The 18,452-nt window shown below is 35.0% G+C and overlaps 2 long non-coding RNA genes and 1 pseudogene across 3 annotated transcripts; 1 reads left to right on the forward strand and 2 right to left on the reverse strand.

Annotated features, from left to right (window-relative positions):
* LOC147512084 (nucleotide pyrophosphatase/phosphodiesterase 1-like) overlaps nucleotides 1-11,684 on the reverse strand; it is a 99,062-nt pseudogene extending 87,378 nt beyond the window's left edge.
* A 1,377-nt stretch (nucleotides 11,685-13,061) lies between these two features.
* Nucleotides 13,062-14,671, forward strand: LOC147512087 (uncharacterized). Its single transcript, XR_015217135.1, has 3 exons — nucleotides 13,062-13,269; nucleotides 13,349-13,490; nucleotides 14,212-14,671. It is a non-coding gene; the product is annotated as an uncharacterized LOC147512087 (long non-coding RNA).
* Nucleotides 14,672-16,583: 1,912 nt separating this feature from the next.
* LOC147512088 (uncharacterized) lies at nucleotides 16,584-17,464 on the reverse strand. 2 transcript variants are annotated; one of them, XR_015217137.1, is made up of 3 exons: nucleotides 17,395-17,464; nucleotides 17,092-17,299; nucleotides 16,584-16,999 (listed from the first exon to the last, which is right to left on the reverse strand). It is a non-coding gene; the product is annotated as an uncharacterized LOC147512088 (long non-coding RNA). The 2 variants fall into 2 exon arrangements; XR_015217136.1 differs by lacking the exon at nucleotides 17,395-17,464 and having other exon boundaries at nucleotides 17,092-17,388.
* Nucleotides 17,465-18,452: the final 988 nt, after the last annotated feature.

The raw sequence follows: 18,452 nt of genomic DNA on the forward strand, positions 1-18,452 counted from the left end.
TATCCATTCCTTCCTTCTTAAACCATCTCCTAATCCCCGCAACACTCAATAAAGACTTCTAGCTCAATTAGGAATAGGTTAGTGTGATAGTAAGTGGCAGATGTGTTTGATCGACTTCAGCTTCCTTGTGTGTCATTGAGATTGTAAGGTAAAGTGTGGCCACTGCACACTGGAGTAGCGAAACTTGAGCGAAAAATTAGAGTGGTTTTTGTCTTGACATTTATGTGAGGACCTACTTAAGGATGTTATTCCGAGTTTTCATAAACGGACCTGTTAGTGCATTTCATAGTATTACTCATAGTATATATGTTTATTCGTAGATGATTGATTATTATGCATATATTAGCTTAGGTTTCGACTTGATTATTATGTAGTCATTGCTAGTGAGATATATAGATAATTGGGAGCATAAATAAGGAAACAATAGTTTTATTTCTTAGTCGTTCTAGTATAGATGAATTTTGTGAGTACCTTCACTGGAAAACTCTCATGAGGCTATAACTCGGTCACTAGGGAATTCCTAGTGGTTTAATGCCTTATTGCATATGGTCAATGCAATCGCACTCGGCGAAACGAGATTAGTTAGAACTCTATTTTTGGTCACTTATTCTAATTTCTCATATTTGCTTGAGGACAAGCAAAATGCTATTTGGGGGGTGGTTTGATAAGAGCCCAAAACTGTAGTTTTAACCCCTTAACAATAATACTTTTAGACCAATCATGCGAGTAATAAATAAGAGTTAATGTTGATTACGTGCTTTTATATATTTCAGGCATAGGAGTCAATTATGTGCAGAAATGTGTCACTTTTGTGAGATAAAGGAGCAAGGGTTGGTTGCTAAGAAGTTCTGTGATTAAAGGCCAAGATTCAAGAAGAAAAAGCCTTTTTAAAGCCCGGTCAAAACTGAAAAGTCAAAGTCAACGCGGGCAGAAACAGCGCACAAAAGTCAGCAGAACTTCCATAGACCGTATCGTTGGACTCAGACCTCGGAATTAGGCCTACCTTATGTCAAAACGACCGGCTAAAAAAGAGCTTTCTAATGGTCTAAGCCTTGACCTAATCAGAGGAGCAAAAGTGGACGAAACGTCTATTGAAGTCAAATCCAGTTGAAAAGGCCTCTGTAGACTGAAGAAATTGGGTTTTGGGCTCGATTTTCCGGCCCAAAACATGGCTCCTCAACCCATGCACGAAAAAGCGGATCTTATCTCCTCCATTTGAAGACACAAGACTTAGCTCTTAATCATCTAGTTTTTACTTAGAAAAATTATCCAAGAACTTGTTTTTTAGATCTAGTTTTTTACATTCAATAGAATTGGTAGCTTAGAAAATAAATTAGTTAGACTTCATTAATTAGTTTTATTTACTTGTTTTTAATTCAATTGTTGAATCAATACTCTTTTATTTCATTAGATCAATAAAGTTAGTTTGTTACTCATAATCTAGTTTTAATTATTAAATCACTTAGATCTAATTTCAATCATTTAGTTATTAATCGTTTCTTAGTTGTTAATTTAGTTTTGAATTCTTGATTAGATCAATAGAGTAAAGTTGTAATCTTTATATCATGTCTTGCTTAAATTCATATATAAATGATAGTTTAATGACTCAAGGCTAAAACTTCCATTAGAGGGGTTTGAGGAAGCCTTGATGAAAACTTGATTTTGTTAGCTTAGAAATCGTTGTGATAATCTATTCAATTCTAGAAAGTAATTAGGTCACCATGAGAATGGGTTTGATTGCTTCACATGCTAGTTATTATTTGGTAGAGATTGCCATGAATAATTAGGAATTAGAAATACCAGTTTGTTATGCGAAAGCATTGAAATTTGGATTACGACATTTCTTTGTTAGTTGATTAAGTCAAATCAAGATGGAATCAAATTCTCCTAATTCATTCTCTATTATCTAGTTAGTATTTGAATTCCGTCATTTCGTTATTTGCATATTGATTAGTAGTTTCCTATCGTAGTATAATTCCATTGTTACTCTCATTAACTTTGATTGACTGATAATCGTAGTTAACTTAGAATTCTAAAGAACTAGGAGTGGAACGAATCTTCAATTCCAACTATATTGCAATAACATCGAGAGTAGAGAACTTTGATAACATTAAGCCTGAAAATAGACTTAGTTTTACTTGCGTACGAGTTTCATAGCTTATTCGTAGGTAAAACTATCGTTTTATCTTTTATTAGTAGCCAATTTTTGTTTTAGTCTTAACTCTCTTTATATAGGAGTGGGTTAGGTTACAATTTTGTGCATGGGCTTTTAGGCTAGGTTATAGACCCATAAATCAAGTCCATAACCCAATTGGGTAAATCCAAGACTTCCAATTCTGGTTGTGTTACTGTAGCATGCAATTTCACTAACTTATACTACTCTGATCGAATCAAGGCCTAGACCATTAGAAAGATATTTCTGAGTCGGTCATTTTGATATAAAATGGGCCTAATTCTGAGGCCTGAGTCCAATGCTATGGCTTTTTGAAGTTTTGTTGACTTTTCTTCAGCTTTCTAATCCGGTTTGACTTTCACTTAACAGTGTTGACTTGGGATTTTTAAGGGCTTTTTCTCCATTAAACTTGGGCTTCTTCATGGAACTTCTATAGCAATCACTTTAGCTCCTTTTAGCGCCTAATTAGTAACAAATTGACATTTATTCAACTCTGAAGCCTGAAATACTCAAAAGCACGCAATTAGTGATAAACCTATATTATTAATAACATAATTAGCTAAATAGAAATACTATTAAAAGGTTTAAACTACAGTTTTAAGCTCTTATCAAACCACTTTCAAACAGCATTTTGCTTGTCCTCAAGCAAATATGTGAAATTAAAATAAGTGGCCAAAAATGTATTTTTAATTAGTCTCGTTTCGCTGAGTGCGACTGCATTGACCATATGCAATAAGGCCTTAAACCACTAGGAATTTTCTAGTGGACGAGTTATAGCCTCATGAGAGTTTTCTAGAGAAGGTACTCATAAACTTCATTTATGCTACAACGACTAAGAAATAAAAGTAATTGTTCCCTAATTTTATCTCGGAATCTATACATCTCACTAGTATTTAAACAAGAATGATCATTCTAAAACTTAAACTAATACATGCATAATAATCAAATCATCTTAAAATAAACAACTATACAATGAACTATAATATGAAATGTAATGGCAGGTCCGTTTCTGAAACTTTTGGGTAGCGTGCATAATAGGTTCTCATAAGGAATGTGTCAAAACACATTGCACTCTGATTTTTCCACTGAAGTTTGCTAACTCCAGTGTGCAGTGGGCATACATTTCCTCACAATCTCAATGACAATCCAAGGAAGCCGAGGTCGATCAAACACATCTACCACTTACTATCACACCAACCTATTCCTAATTGAGCTAGAGGTATTTATTAGGTGATACGGAGTGTAAATGTTGGTTAAAGAAGGAAGGAAATGGATATTCAAAAGGACAAGTCTAAGAAAATAGGGTCTTCATATTATGTAACTAGAGAAAACCTTGTTTCTTTGCTTCTATACTTTGTTTCCATCCTTAGCCTTTTTATTTTGGTTTTTTTACTTTTTTTATTATATTTTTGGAGTTTTTATTTTATTTTTATTTTTATTTTATTTTATTTTATTTTTCTTTGGATGAAAACTTCTTTTCTGAAGCAACTAACTAATTTTTGTTTACACAGGTTTTTCTCTTCTCTTTTCTTCACTCATCCTATTTCTCCGACTTATCTAGATAGGTAGGCTGATTTTATTTTTTTTTTTTTTTTTTGTTTTATTGGGCAAAGAATTTTTGGTTTGTGAAAAGGCTAATGAAAGGCTCAGTGGGATAACTAGCGGATAATAAATTTCATATAGGTGTGAATTTCTGGCTATATCGATCCAAAGAGGGCCTAAATTCTCACTTAGGATATGGTATGGTGATCAATCAAGTGGATGTGTGATTTTTCTACTCAAAATTTACTTCTCCCTTGTGTCATCACTCAGATATTTTACTCTTATGAGGCTTTTAAGCTAGATGCTCACATGATATGTATTAAGTACTCTAACCTAGGTCTCAGAAACTTACTACCAATACAACCATAGATGCTCATGCAATATATTTGTAGAAAGATGCAATGATTATTATCTACATATTAACCTAAGTTTCTAAAATTAAATCCTAATTCAAGTACTACGTGAGATTTCTAGACTAATATTATTATGGAGAAAGGAACAATATCATTATCACTAAGTGCCTAGTATAAACAATATTTATGATTTTTAATATTTTATAAAGAAAAGTGCATAATTTACATCCTAAAAGTGCCTAATTTTTGTAAATATTTCTAACCCACCCCCAAACAATCGAACGCTTTGTCCTCAAAGTGTAAAGAGATAAGGAAAGAATTTACCATAGAAACGTGGCAAAAATTGGCAGTACCTATAACATATATATTATAAAAGATGATATGATAACATGATGCACAATTAAACTATTACGTATTAACTAAATTGGAGTAAACATGACAGACAATGGGTGGAAAAATATTTTGAAATGAAATACCAAAATACGCCACCCCTAAACAAAATTGGAAAACTTTTTTTAAGTTTGAAAATTTTTGTTTGGCCTATACTCTAGAAAAGTGGTATTGTACAAAAACTTGGGTCTTTTAAAGTCATATTCCCTAGACTTAAAGTGATATATATGTATTAATATGCAGTTTACCATATATCAATAATCTAAATAATTGTGGATCTTTCCATAAATAGTTAACATGGAAAGCACCATCAAACAAAATTAAGCACCAAGATTTCCTATGACGTGGTTTAGTAGAATGGGAGTGAATTATGATGGATCTAGAACCTAATCAAGCATACAGTTTCTTCTTTGTCCTCCTCCTATGAAAGGGATGCCAAGTGAATGAACATGAGAAAATGGATGGTTGTGGAAGATACGTGGGATGTGGATAATTTTGAGAAGGAATGAATGGAAAAAATGAAAAAGTGTCAGGTGGCTTGTCCTTGGGTGTTACTTCTTCACCAGATGGGTTTAGAAAGTTATGAAGCATAGGACAAACAAGAAGGTCAAGTACAAACTCAATGGTTTTTTGAAAAGGTAGAGGGCGAGGAACATTCGTGATGGAAGGTGAATGAGTAAGATGAGGATGTGAGGTGGGTGAATGGTGCTCAACTAGTGTTCTTAGTTCTATATCATCAGAGGCCTTGAGATATGCAAGACATTCCTCAATAGGTGGGTAAGAAGAATCACTGGGATAGAGGGTGAAAAATTATTCTTCCGTCATGGCGTCAAGAGATGGGTGGATGTCAATAGGAGGGGACTCGCGAGGTGGCAATGAAGGGTTGCAAAAGAGTTGAAGGAAATCTTCCTCGATGTTATCTATGTCTAGGGAGTAGAAATTGTGATCCTTGTCTTCTTCCATAAGAGGGGTATCTACTAGTGTAGGGACTAAAGCGTCAGCCGCACTAATGTGAGGTACAAAACTCTCAATGGACTTCACTTTTCCTTCTACAGGCAAACCTAGTTGTCTTTGCTTTTGTCTAAACATGTTAACTTCCACAGAAAGATTCCCAAAAGAAAGAGTCATTGAGCCATCCCGACAATTGATTTGGGTATTGGCGGTTGCCAAGAAAGGACGCCCTAAGATGATGGGAATGGAATCATGAGCAACTTCTGTGTTGAGAATAACAAAGTCGGCTGGATAGTAAAAATCCTGAACTTTAACGAGAATGTTTTCAACTACACCCTTGGGATGCTTAATAGAACGATCGGCTAACTGCAAAGTCATTTTGGTTGGTTGAAGTTTTGTTAGACCTAGTTGTTTATATAAATAAAAAGGGAGTACGTTAACACTCGCTCCCAAGTCTAATAAAGTAGTTGTTATGAAGGTATCACCTAAGGTGCATTGTACAGTAGGAGGACTAGGGTCCTTGTACTTAACAATTCCGTTATGTTCAGATAAAGAGGGATATTGTTCAGTTAAAAAGGCTTCATTGGGTATGTTGGTTTTCCTCTTCTTGGTGCACAACTCTTTTAGAAACTTAGCGTGTCCAGGTAGACTTTTTATAGTATCTAGAAAAAGTAGGTTTATAGTCATATTTTTAAACACTTCCCTAATCTCATCAAAATTCTAGTCCTTTTTAGACAAAACTAGTCTCTGGGGATATGGTGGTTTATCTCTATATTTAGCATAAGGTTCAAAAGTATTATTAGTCTTTGCATTATTTTTAGCCGTTTTCCATCTAGGTGTCCATATTAGAACCTCTACAGGATCATCAATTTCTATGGTGGTATTTAGTAAGGTTGTACCTCTTGGTTGTGGTTGGACTGGAACTTCTACAGTTGTAGGGTCTTCAATTTCTATGATAGTATTCGGTATGGTTTCATTTTCAGTTTTCATTTGCGGGCCATCTGTAAGCATAGTCACTTTGTTATCAACTACTCTCCCTGAACGAAGGGTAGTGATTGCTTGTAGGTCCTCTTGGTTTATATTACCATTACAGTGAATACTGTTTATTTCACAGGCGGTGTTTGTTGACTTAGGATTAGGCACTGCTTGACCTGGAAACACGCCTGTTTGGTTATTATTTTGGTTAGGAGACATGTCAATAACCTTTTAGCACAAAGACTGCATCATTTGCATCATTTGTTTTATCATATTAGAGTTTTGATCATGCTGATCTTTCATCAAGTTTGAGTTTTGTTGCATAATTTGATTTTGTTTTTCCAACAAGGTCGTGGTTGTGCATAAACAAGAGGACAATAGAAGTCCGAATGCTCAAGACTAAAACAGACATTACAACGAGTAGATTTAATGTTCATAACAGGAGTAGGTTGTTGTTTAACAGAGATGGCATCTACCTTTTTAGTGAGGACATCGATAAGAGTTTTAAGCTCGGGATCAGGTTTAACCGCAGAAGAAGGAGTGGAGCAGGAAGAGTCGTTACCTCCCCAACTGTTGTTCCTCTTAGATTGATCTTCTAAGAGTTTATAAGCCTCCAAGGCTCATTTACTAAGAAAACTACCCCCAGTCATGATATCTAGAACCTCTTTATGATAATGTGAAAGCCCCTTGAAGAAAGCACGAACAAGCGTGTCTTTTGCAAGGTTATGATGCGGACATTCTATGAGAAGATCAGTGAAATAGTTGCAGGCCTCTAAAAAGGATTCATGAGGGTTCTGGTGGAAGAAATGAATCTTTTGAAGCATTTCATCGGTCTTCAGTGGTGGGTAAAATTGTTCAATAAACAATTGAACAAGATTAGCCCATGAGTCCACAGAGTTTGGCGTTTGGGCAGTTAACCAAGATGCCGCCTTGTCGGCTAGGGTGAATGGAAACACCCAAAGTTTAACTTGATCCGGACTTACGCTAGGATGATGGAATGTAGTGAGAACTTGTTCTATCCTACGCATGTATTGATAAGGCTTCTCGTGGGCTAAACCATGGAAACCTGGTAACAAGTTAAATATATTCGGGGGAATTCAAAAATCCCCCACTAGGTCTGCAAGAACGATGCACGACTTAGGGCCATCGTTTAGTGCTTTATAAAAATCAGAGAGAGGTGTCTCTGGTTCTTTAGCCATTGATGCAGGTGTAGTGTGTGAAATTCTAGATAGGCGTGTGATATCGCGTCTACAAAAAACAAGCTTGATTATGCTAGAATTGAAACTGCTCTGATAGAAGAGGTGATGAGTGTAAGAAGGAGTACTTGAACGCCTCCTTGCTACGCTTATGAATAGTATCTTGTATATGCGAGCTCAATGTATTTAACAAGTTAGAAACACTGAATAACTTGAAAAAATGGAAGTTTGTACTAACCTGTGAAAATCGAGCTGTTCAAAAGAGGGCGAGGGGCGCGCTCAGAATTTGCTTGACACGGGCGCATGTCGCTCTTGCCTTTGGCAATGTCCAGTAAGGTTAACTTCCTCCAAAAAATTTGAAATTTTTACAGTAGTTTTCTAAGACGTCTGTCAAGTAGCCTGTAAAATTTCAGATCAATCGGAGCTATGAAAGTCCTTCTACTGCCCTTCAAAGTTTGTGAAACAGTTTTCGAACACAATACAAACAACCGAATGGTTAACCAATCAAAACAGAGCCAAAAATTGCCAAAAGTTTACTGAAGACTCCTGACAGATCCTACGTATTCTTGTAAAATATTTAGAGCAATTGGAGTTCTACAAACCCTCCTTATTGGCTGATGTTCCAGAAATTAAGTGTTTACAAAACTGCAGAAACACACTGAAAACAATCCACTAGTTAGGTGGTCAAAAAAAATAAAAAAACTCCTCAAATTTTTACTGAAAACTCTTGACTTATGATAGATACTCCTGTAAAAATTTTAAAAGTTTTGGAACTGCCTAAGTAACCCTACTCGTCTGGTTTTCAAGAACTTACGGTTTGAAAACTGAAATGCAGCACTGTAAAAATCGTATTAGTTCACTAGGTAAAACAACTAGGAAATATCTGAAAAAATTACAGTAAATCAATAGAACCTTAAGGATTACGCCTGTAAAGTTTCAAAATTTTTCGAAATTTACAAATACCTTTACTGCAGTATTTTCCTCTTTGAATTCGCAGCCTCTATGCCTAAAATAGTTAACAGTACCAAAAATACAAGAAATAAGAATGAAAAATTAAAAGGGTGGGTGGGTTGAGAATGGGGGATTACCCCTTGGATTCAAGCAATTGAATTCTTGTCCTGAAAGAATTTAAGATGGCAGCGGCATTTTGATAATCATAAAAACAGTTAAACACTAATATTAATGTTAACAACACTAATACATAATATTACCATTTTTTTTGTTATCAATTCTATTTCCTTACTCTCTCAAATAATAATGAAACAATATAGATAAGAGTATGGATTCGTTCCACTCTTAAACTACTAAGACTCAATAGGATTCAACTAATTAAATCAAGAGGAAAGTGGTGAGAGTAATAATGAATTAATGATATTGATAATAAACTAATTACGATTATGTTATTAATTAAAACGTAAACTAAATAAACTAAACTAATATAAATAAGGTTTTGATGGAAAAGAATAATATAGAGGAAGTAATAAATCCACATATGCAAGTTTATTCATAATTCATTTAGTTCATGTATTAATAAGTCATCATCTCTATCAAATTCCGTAATGCAATGAAATAAAGATTCCTACTTTGTAAGATCCCTAATCAATTATTACTTTCTATAGTTAATAATTAATTAGCATGAGAGAATAGTACTTCTATCAATCTCTTGTATAGAATTACTAAACTATAGTTCAAAACTAACAATTTCTATCTCTCAAAATATGAAAGCTTCAAACTTTAAACGCATAAACACAAATAACTAACAAAATTATAAACAATCCTCACACAGGCTTCATTAAAACTCCCTATAATGGGAGTTTTAGTCTTGATTCATTGGACTGAAATTACTTAAACAATAAAGGGAAAGCATAATAAAAGAACTTGAAGTAAGAGGAGAATTGAATATGATAACTAAAGTTTTTTTTTTATTGAAAGGTTTAATGGAGGCTACAAACTAAACTAAAAAGGGAGAGAGAGAGAACCCTAATTTAAAACTAAACTAAATAGGGGAGTAGCCAATCTTTGTTTTAGCCTTAACCCTCTTTATATAGGAGAGGGTTAGGTTACAATTTCGTGCATGGGCTTTTAGGCTAGGTTATGAACCCATAAATTAAGTTCATAACCCAATTGGGTAAATCCAAGACTTCCAATTTTGGTTGTATTACTGTAGCTCGCGATTACACCAATTTATACTGCTCTGATTGAATCAAGGCTTTGACCATTGGAAAGAGCTTTCTGAGCCAGTCATTTTGATATAAAATGGGACTAATTATGAGGCCTGAGTCCAATGCTATGGCCTTTTGAAGTTCTGCTAACTTTTCTTAAGCTTTCTAATCCGGTTTGACTTTCACTTAACAGTGTTGACTTGGGCTTTTTAAGGGCTTTTTCTCCATTAAACTTGGGCTTTCTTCATGGAACTTCTATAGCAATCACTTTAGCTCCTTTTAGCGCCTAATTAGTAACGAATTGACATTTATTCAACTCAAGCCTGAAATACTCAAAAGCACGTAATTAGTGATAAACCTATATTATTAATAACATAATTGGCTAAATAGAAATACTATTAAAGGGTTTAAACTAAAGTTTTGGGCTCTTATCAAAAACCTTCCTCCAGATAGTACAGTCCTCCACTTTGTTTACCACTACCAATCCTTTCCTTGGTAAGGGTGTTCTGAAAAATACAATGAGTAGGAAAGAACAAGGCAACACAATTATGAGATTTGGTTAATTGGCTAACAGAGAGAAGGTTACAGTTTATTGATGGAACAAATAAAACATCATGGATAGATAAAGAAGGGGACAAAGGTATAGTGCCAACACCAACAAATGGAGATGACACACCATTAGCATTAGTAATGACTGATTTGGAACAACTAGAGGAGAAATAGTTAAATTTATAGTGATCGCAAGTTATATGATCAGTAGCACTCGTGTCAATTATCCAATCACTATTTCCAGTAAAAGCAATAAGAGTAGAGTTAGATATACCTGACTGGGCAACAAATTTGGCTGTAGTGACTAAGTGACTCTTCGAGTTAGAAGATATGACAGTGGAATCATTATTGGAATGCACAACAACAGAATCATTATTGGTAGGTAAGTCTGTCATTATGATATAGAGCATAAACAATGAACTAGATCAATAGACAAGAACGATAAGGAAGAAGAGGGTAATAAATACAATATGATATAGTGTAACAAATTGTATTATATGACCAGAAAAAAAAAAATCAAAACACCAAGAAAAAAACTCCGATTCCTATAGTAATGGGGTAATGAAAAGGAAATCGGAGTTGGCTATTGATATCATGCCAAAGATGTTTTACTAAATATTTCTGATAATTTTATTGATATAAACAGTAGGTATATATACAAGAATACAAAAGATCTACTAGATCCACATATCTAGGAGAAGATAATACTCTTACTAAGATTACAAGATACTTGCTAATCCTAACAAAGGTAACAAATATTCCAACAATAAGTCGGACAATATTTTAGAGGACAGTCCCATGATCCACCGGGCCAGAAGTACGTAGGTAGCAGCAATCAATCCATGCTTGACCACAGTTGGCCATAGTGGTTCGCCAAGCCACCAATATGGTTCTTGACTACATTTTGTGAAAGTCTCACCACTATTTGGGTCAGTAAACCAGTTGGCAATTATGCCATGGTAAGCTGGATAAAAACCAGAGAATGGAGTAATGGTTTGGGAATGTTAAAGTAGGGAAGACTGGGATTAAACTAGTCTTAGCTTCAGTTCTGTTTTTGATCAATCGGTGGATGTTGGGAGTGGTTGTCTTGAATTGGTATCCGAACCGAAACCCGTCTGAGGATATCAATATTACAACTGGTCGCTTAAGCTTGACAAGGGGACGAGCAACATTTTTGACAGGATATGAATCTTTAAGGGTGTTAGCACTGGCAAAAACAATAGGTGCTGCCACTATGGAGATTCCTATCAGAATAAGTAGAAGTTCACTTATTGAAGTGAAGGAAATTACGGACTTTCTTGCCATGACTTCTTTGATAGCTTAAGGGTATATTAAACCAAACTTTTATAGAAGCCTCTCCAAGTAGAGGTAGATGCCAAACAATCGAACCTCATGGCCTGTGTAAGTGTCACATGCCAAAAGTTAAAAGCTCTATATAAGGGAAAAAACGTTCCCGACAAATATTTTTTTACGAAACCGAACCTTATTGGTTGGGGTTACTGACGTAGCGATAAAATGAGAATGAGTTATTGAGCGAAAAACAAACTTCTCGTCCCTCTCTCCTCTTTCACCATTCGTCCCTTTCTTGTCTCTCCTCTCATGTTCGGATGTTCCAAGTGCAACAGATAGTATTCATCTAATCTACCATTCCTTTTTTTTTTTTGAAAAGGCATAATAATTTAATTTACCATAACAAGATTCACACTTTCCATTAATTGGTTTTATGTTTTTCATTCTTTTGAGTATCCTCAATTTTAAAATCTGACTTCATGGAAACCAAAATCTCGTCTCGACTCTCGTCTCTTAGTTTTATTGATTCTTTTTTGACTCAATAACTCAATCTCCTTCATTGCCACGTCAGTAACTCCAACCAATAAGGTTTTGTGATAGATCATGTGTGACTATCACACCCAAAAAAAAAAAGTTTGGGCACGAAAAAGAAAAGAAAACGAGAATGGCAAACAGTGGTGGAGCCAAAAGCCAACAACACCAACCGCTCTTCTTTGGTTATGTGACCTCTGGCTGAAGGACCCCCTGTCTGAATGTGTTTTTCATTTATTTTTGTTCTTCCAACTTTATATTACTCGTTTATTTCTCTCATTTTTCACTTTTCTCTTGGTATATCGTTCATTTGTATTGCATCACTACAATCTATTAGTTTTCGGAGTTAATTGGTCAAGAAACATAGTAATAATAAAAAGTAGCTACTTTAAGTTATATATATATATACAATAATTCTCTAAAAAATAGCTACTTAAGTTAACTTAAAATAAGTACGTACGTAAAACTTCATCTACAAAATAAATTCAAACTTAATTTTTTGTGGTTATAAAGCACTCACCATAATGATTATCTTCCCAAAATTTCAACTCATTTGGAAACCTCTAACATAGATAAAAATTGTTGTCATCTTTAAAAAGAAATCTAACGGCCCAGAAATGTTGAATTTTTGTAATCGTTTTTTGCCATTATTAAAAATTTCCAAATGAGCTGAAATTTTGTAGAGATTATCTTAATATTGAGTATATCATATCCACAAAAAAATATGTTTAAATTCATTTTGTAGGTGAAGTTTTACTTACGTACTTATTTTAAAGTTAACTTAAGTAGCTACTTTTTAGAGAATGACACACACACATATATATATATATATATATATATATATATATATATATATATATATATATATATATATATATATATATACGGTTTGTCTAGAGTGCCACTCTAAATCTGCCACTCTTATCTCACACTTCTTCTTAGCCGTCCGATCTCACCTCAAGATCTGATGATCTAATTCACTCAAAAATCACGAAATTTCAAATTTTCAAAGTATTTCAAAAACAAAAAAACGAAAAAATACGAAATTGTTTATCATCTCTCATGGTTTTCTTCTTCTCCACTCCATAAACAAATATTCCGACAAATTGAACCCTTACAAACCCTCGTAAATCCAAAGCACAACTATGGCTGAACAGGTCCGTTTCAACTAATTGTTTATACTATTTTTTTTTTAAAGATTAAATATTAATTTGTTGTTTATTTTGTTGAGTTTAGACGGAGAAGGCATATTTGAAGCAGCCGAAGGTGTTTCTTTCTTCAAAGAAATCAGGGAAAGGAAAGAGGCCAGGGAAAGGTGGAAATAGATTCTATAAAAGCATTGGTTTGAATTTGAAAACTCCCAGAGAAGCTATTGAGGGTAAAATCTTAATTTCACTATTCATTATTTTTTTATGAAATGCATTTGCTAGTATTTGAATGGGTTTATGATAAAATTACTATAATGAGCTAGATAATTGATAAGTAAGATAGTAGTGCAAGATTCTAAGACTATCAGATGGTTTAAATAAATCATACGAAGTTCTAGAGGATATGAAGAAAATCTATGTTTAGGAGAGGGAGAGAATAAGAGGAGGAAGGAAAATATAGGACAAACTTCGGATGGATGAATTGCTATTGGCATCCCGGCCTTAAATACACACGTTCACTCATTCATTTAACCATCCATTTATTTCTTCTTCTACTTAAACATCCGTAGTAAGTCACACATTATTGGCAAATGCAAATAAACTTTTGTATTTGGGTAGTGGCGAAGAACGTTTTGGTTGGTGATTTTGCATTGATTTTGGATAAAGAATATATGGCAAGGGAGTATGTAACAACATCCAAATCACTTTTTTAACTTCTTTTTTCTACTAGAAAGATTTCTTCATACCACCACAGCCTTTATAATAAATGGACTTGTTTGCTCTTTAAATGTAAAAGGTATCTGATCTTTCTTTATCTTCTTATTAGTCGACCGATTTGCAATTATGTAAACTAACTTTTGGTAGATTTTTCTTTAGTTTATTCATTTGTTTGCTACTTTAGAGTATATGGTGCAAAGTGAGTTGATTTGGTTTCATTTGTTGATATTGCAGATTCTCCTTCAGTTCTTCAAGATTCTTAGGATTACTCCCAGCAGTTGTGGCTCTAACTGCTTCGAAGAGATAAAATACTGTAGTGATAAAATGTACACACGGTTTCATTGTTTTTTATTTCAGACAAAGAAAGATGAAAAGTTGGGGTACAAGATGGATTGAATCCCTTTTCTTGAGGAGAAGGTGAGGAAGATAAGGGAAGCTGGAAAGCTATTGACGAAGGACATAGAGAGGCTATTGTTATTGATTTTGTAAATGAGGTAGTAGTTGAGGCTAAAGAGTATATGGATAACAACCGGGACGAATATGGAAGCAAGAAAGCAATCCAGCATGTTCTTAGTAACCATGTAAATGATGCGGGGTTCAGTCGTCCAGAGGCCTACATGGATCCCGATCCATACAAGCCTGGCCCTAGTTATCTACGAGAGGAACATATATAATCATACTGATTAGATTCATCAACTACTGATCACTCTTCACCAATTCTATATGTTCCTTGGATGTAATATTGAAAATAATTGGGTCATTTCACACTTGTATGATTTTCAACTTGCAATGTTGTATCCTAATACAAGTGCTTCTATCGTTCAATGTTGTTTGTCAATTCCTTATTTACATTATTCTCATACTATATAGTTTCTAGTGTCTACCAAGTGACGACAATTATGTTAAAAGGATCGGGGGACCTAGACTAATGCACGCAAAAGACATCGCTGATAGATGAAAACTGCTTTCATTGCACTTTCTGCGAGAGTCCATGTTTTGTAGGTTCACGATGCCCAAGTTGTTCATGGACTTATAGCACCACTACATCTTTGGAAAACATGGGAATATGTTTTAAACATGATTTTCTCTGTTGTTACACAAAAGCCCACTTGCAATTTTGTTCCGTAAGTTGATATGATGCATTGATGCATATACTATACCACCAAGATAATGTCAACGTTTGTCAACAACAAATTTACCTCAACTCATATGATCATCAATCAACATCAACAAAATTTAGCTCAACTGATAAATTGCCAAAACACGAAACTTCGGTTTTTTGGCCCCTTGACGGTGTCAAGAGGCAAAAAACATATCATCATTTTTTATCCAAGTTTAAAAACCAATATGGCGAAGTTTGGGACAAAGTCCAAACAGACACGCCATTTTTTTTGCAAGTTCAAATCCAAACGATATGGCCACACCGTTTGGACTTAGGCCATGCCGTTTGGGACTAAGTCCAAACGGTGTGGCCATATCGTTTGGATTTAAACTTGGATAAAAAAAATGGTGTGTCTGTTTGGACTTTGTCCCAAACGGCATGGCCACACCGTTTGGCCTTAGTACCAAATAGTGTGGCCATGCCGTTTGGGACTAAGTCCAAACGGTGTGGCCATGTCGTTTGGGACAAAGTCCAAATAGACACGCCATTTTTTTTGCAAGTTCAAATCCAAACGATATGGCCACATCGTTTGTACTTAGTCCCAACGGCATAGCCACACCGTTTGGGACTAAGTCTAAACGGTGTGGCCATATCGTTTGGATTTAAACTTGATAAAAAATGGTGTGTCTGTTGACTTTGTCCCCAACGGCATATACACCGCTTGGACTTAGTACCAAACGGTGTGGCCATGCCGTTTAGGACTAAGTCCAAACGGTGTGGCCACACCGTTTGGGACTAAGTCCAAATAGACACGCCATTTTTTTATCCAAGTTCAAATCCAAACGATATGGCCGCACCGTTTGGACTTAGTCCCAAACGGTGTGGCCAACTTGGATGAAAATGAATTTGTCTGTTTTTTTGCCTCTTGACTGGTGTGGCCACACCGTTTGGGACCTAGTCCAAACGGTGTGGCAATGTCGTTTGGGACTAATTTTGTCGAGAGGCACAAATACTGTGGATAGAGTGAAGAAATAAGGTTTTGGATTCTTGTATAATGCTTCATATGGTGAATGGTGGACATCTCTCAAGTTCATTGATTTTGTAACTTACGAATCCTACAGACATTAACCAAATGTAGCCAGAGAAATTATATCATTAAAAGTGGTTCCACATGAAGTGTTCAAAGGTGTTCGTTCCCCTTCAACATATATACTCAGATCTTGATCTTTCTTTTTGTTTTTCAATATGATCACCTGATCCAAAATTTTGTAATGGAATGATTGTTAGGTGTTTCTTTATTTATGTACAAATAATATCAATGTATATCGTCTAATTTGTCGACATTATGAGAAGGTTTATGATCCTGAAAATACTTAATACAAAAAGCATTTATATTTTTTTCTCAATAGTATGAATAAGGTACAATATAGTAGCATGCCAGCATCTGTTCTCTGACATATACATAAAGTTGCACTGTAACTGAAATTGTGAAATGCTTGTGAAGTGCTTTCCCACATTATTGAAACAACTGCTTGCTGGAAATGCAGCTTATATAAACAATTTGATCTTTGTGCAACAATAGCACTCAATTGTGCATGCAAAGTTTTAGTAAATAGATACATAAGCACTAAAATACAGAGAAGGTTCAGCAGTTGGTGAATAAGTGATGTCTTCGGCCAGATGTTGTTGACATACTTTTTGGCAGCATTCTGCCTTAAAATGATATCTAGAACACTATACGCTTCCTGAGAGTTCTCTGATTCCTGACCACGGAGAGCACTCGCAATGGACTTCATTGGAATTTTCACAGCATAACTTATCTGAACTTTGAAGCTTTTCGACTGATACGGTCGTCTAAATCTTTTCCGGTCACTCCCATTCGGACTCCTGCTACCCCCTGGACTTCCATTCCCAGCAGTCCTACATATAAAATCGTCAAAAGAGTTAACAATAGAGCCAAAGTAATAATAAATTACCAATCACGAAACTAAAGACACCCAATGTATGCATACTTAGAAGAACCGGAATCTTCTAACATAACAGTGAACTCGAGTTTGTTCTGTGGGAGGGAACCAGAGTAAACAAACTCTTTTCCCCATCATACGCAAAGTGTTTTCCTCCCAACTCAGTATCATATGTCTCATGAAGCTTGTCAATGACTTTTCTTCCAATGCCCTTTCCATCTACAGGACGGTCATCTTCATAAAAAAGAGCGATTTGCTTCCACAGAAGAAAGAAAGTAAATATAAGAAAAAGATTTATCATCATGCACCTAGAGAAATACAAATGAATAACCTTGAAAGTTAATTACTTACACTGTAGTGATAGAAATCACCATCTACACCACCGATATTTACTTTGAAATGGTTGGTTAGTAACTGTATTAGGCTGTCCTTTAGTGCAAAACCGGGCCTAGCTACTTGAACACGCTGGACTTCTTAACCTTAACAATTTTTGTGTCCATTTCGTCAACACGTAAAGGAACATCACCTGCCGTAAGAGGTGGAGGGGGTGGCAAAAGATCAGCCCCATCTGCTCCAGGAGAATCCATCTGCCAAAAATGAGACACATTATACTGACAATGTCAAAAAACAACCTACAACAGTTTCAAATTAGTGCCGGTGGGGTTGAGAGCATAGTACAAAGACCAAAGGCTACATCCATCCAACAGAAAAAATAGGTACCAAAACACAACAAGATACCACCCAAAAATATCTTATATAGAATCATTACTACAGTTAACCCCATGACTAAACTTGGTGTGTTTGATCTGTTGGAATATTTCCTCACCCAAAGTCTCCTCCACTTGTAATAACTTTCCCACACAACTAAAACTGTTTAGTGGTGAAAAGTTCCACAGAATCAAGAGTTTAATTCCTTTTTGCCTATTAAGTTAAAAAGGACGTTTTACACATGGAGAAATTCTCTACAAATCAAACACATGACAACTGCTATAATTTCAAAATAAGTAAAACACACACATAAAAATAAAAACTTTAGATCTTACCATATTGTGAGGAGGGAGTGAGCGAGTGAGTGAGGAGAAGAAGATGGGGGAGAGAGAGATCCAAATTTTGCTGGAGAAGAAAGGTTGGGCTGGAGAAGAAGTCGACCAAAATTTTGGATTTGAGATTTTTGTACGAAATGACCGATATACCCCCATTTGTTTTTGTATTGGGCCAAAGATTTTTAGCTTTTAGATCTTTTGAGATCGGATGTAATCCGACGGTTCAAGAGGAGTGTGAGATAAGAGTGTCACTATAAGAGTGGCACTCTAGACAAACTATATATATATATATATATATATATATATATTTTTATATATATATATATATATATATATATATATATATATATATTTTTTTTTTTTTTT

The sequence above is a fragment of the Coptis chinensis genome, chromosome 3 (assembly GCF_015680905.1).
Source record: "Coptis chinensis isolate HL-2020 chromosome 3, ASM1568090v1, whole genome shotgun sequence".
NCBI lineage: Eukaryota > Viridiplantae > Streptophyta > Magnoliopsida > Ranunculales > Ranunculaceae > Coptis > Coptis chinensis.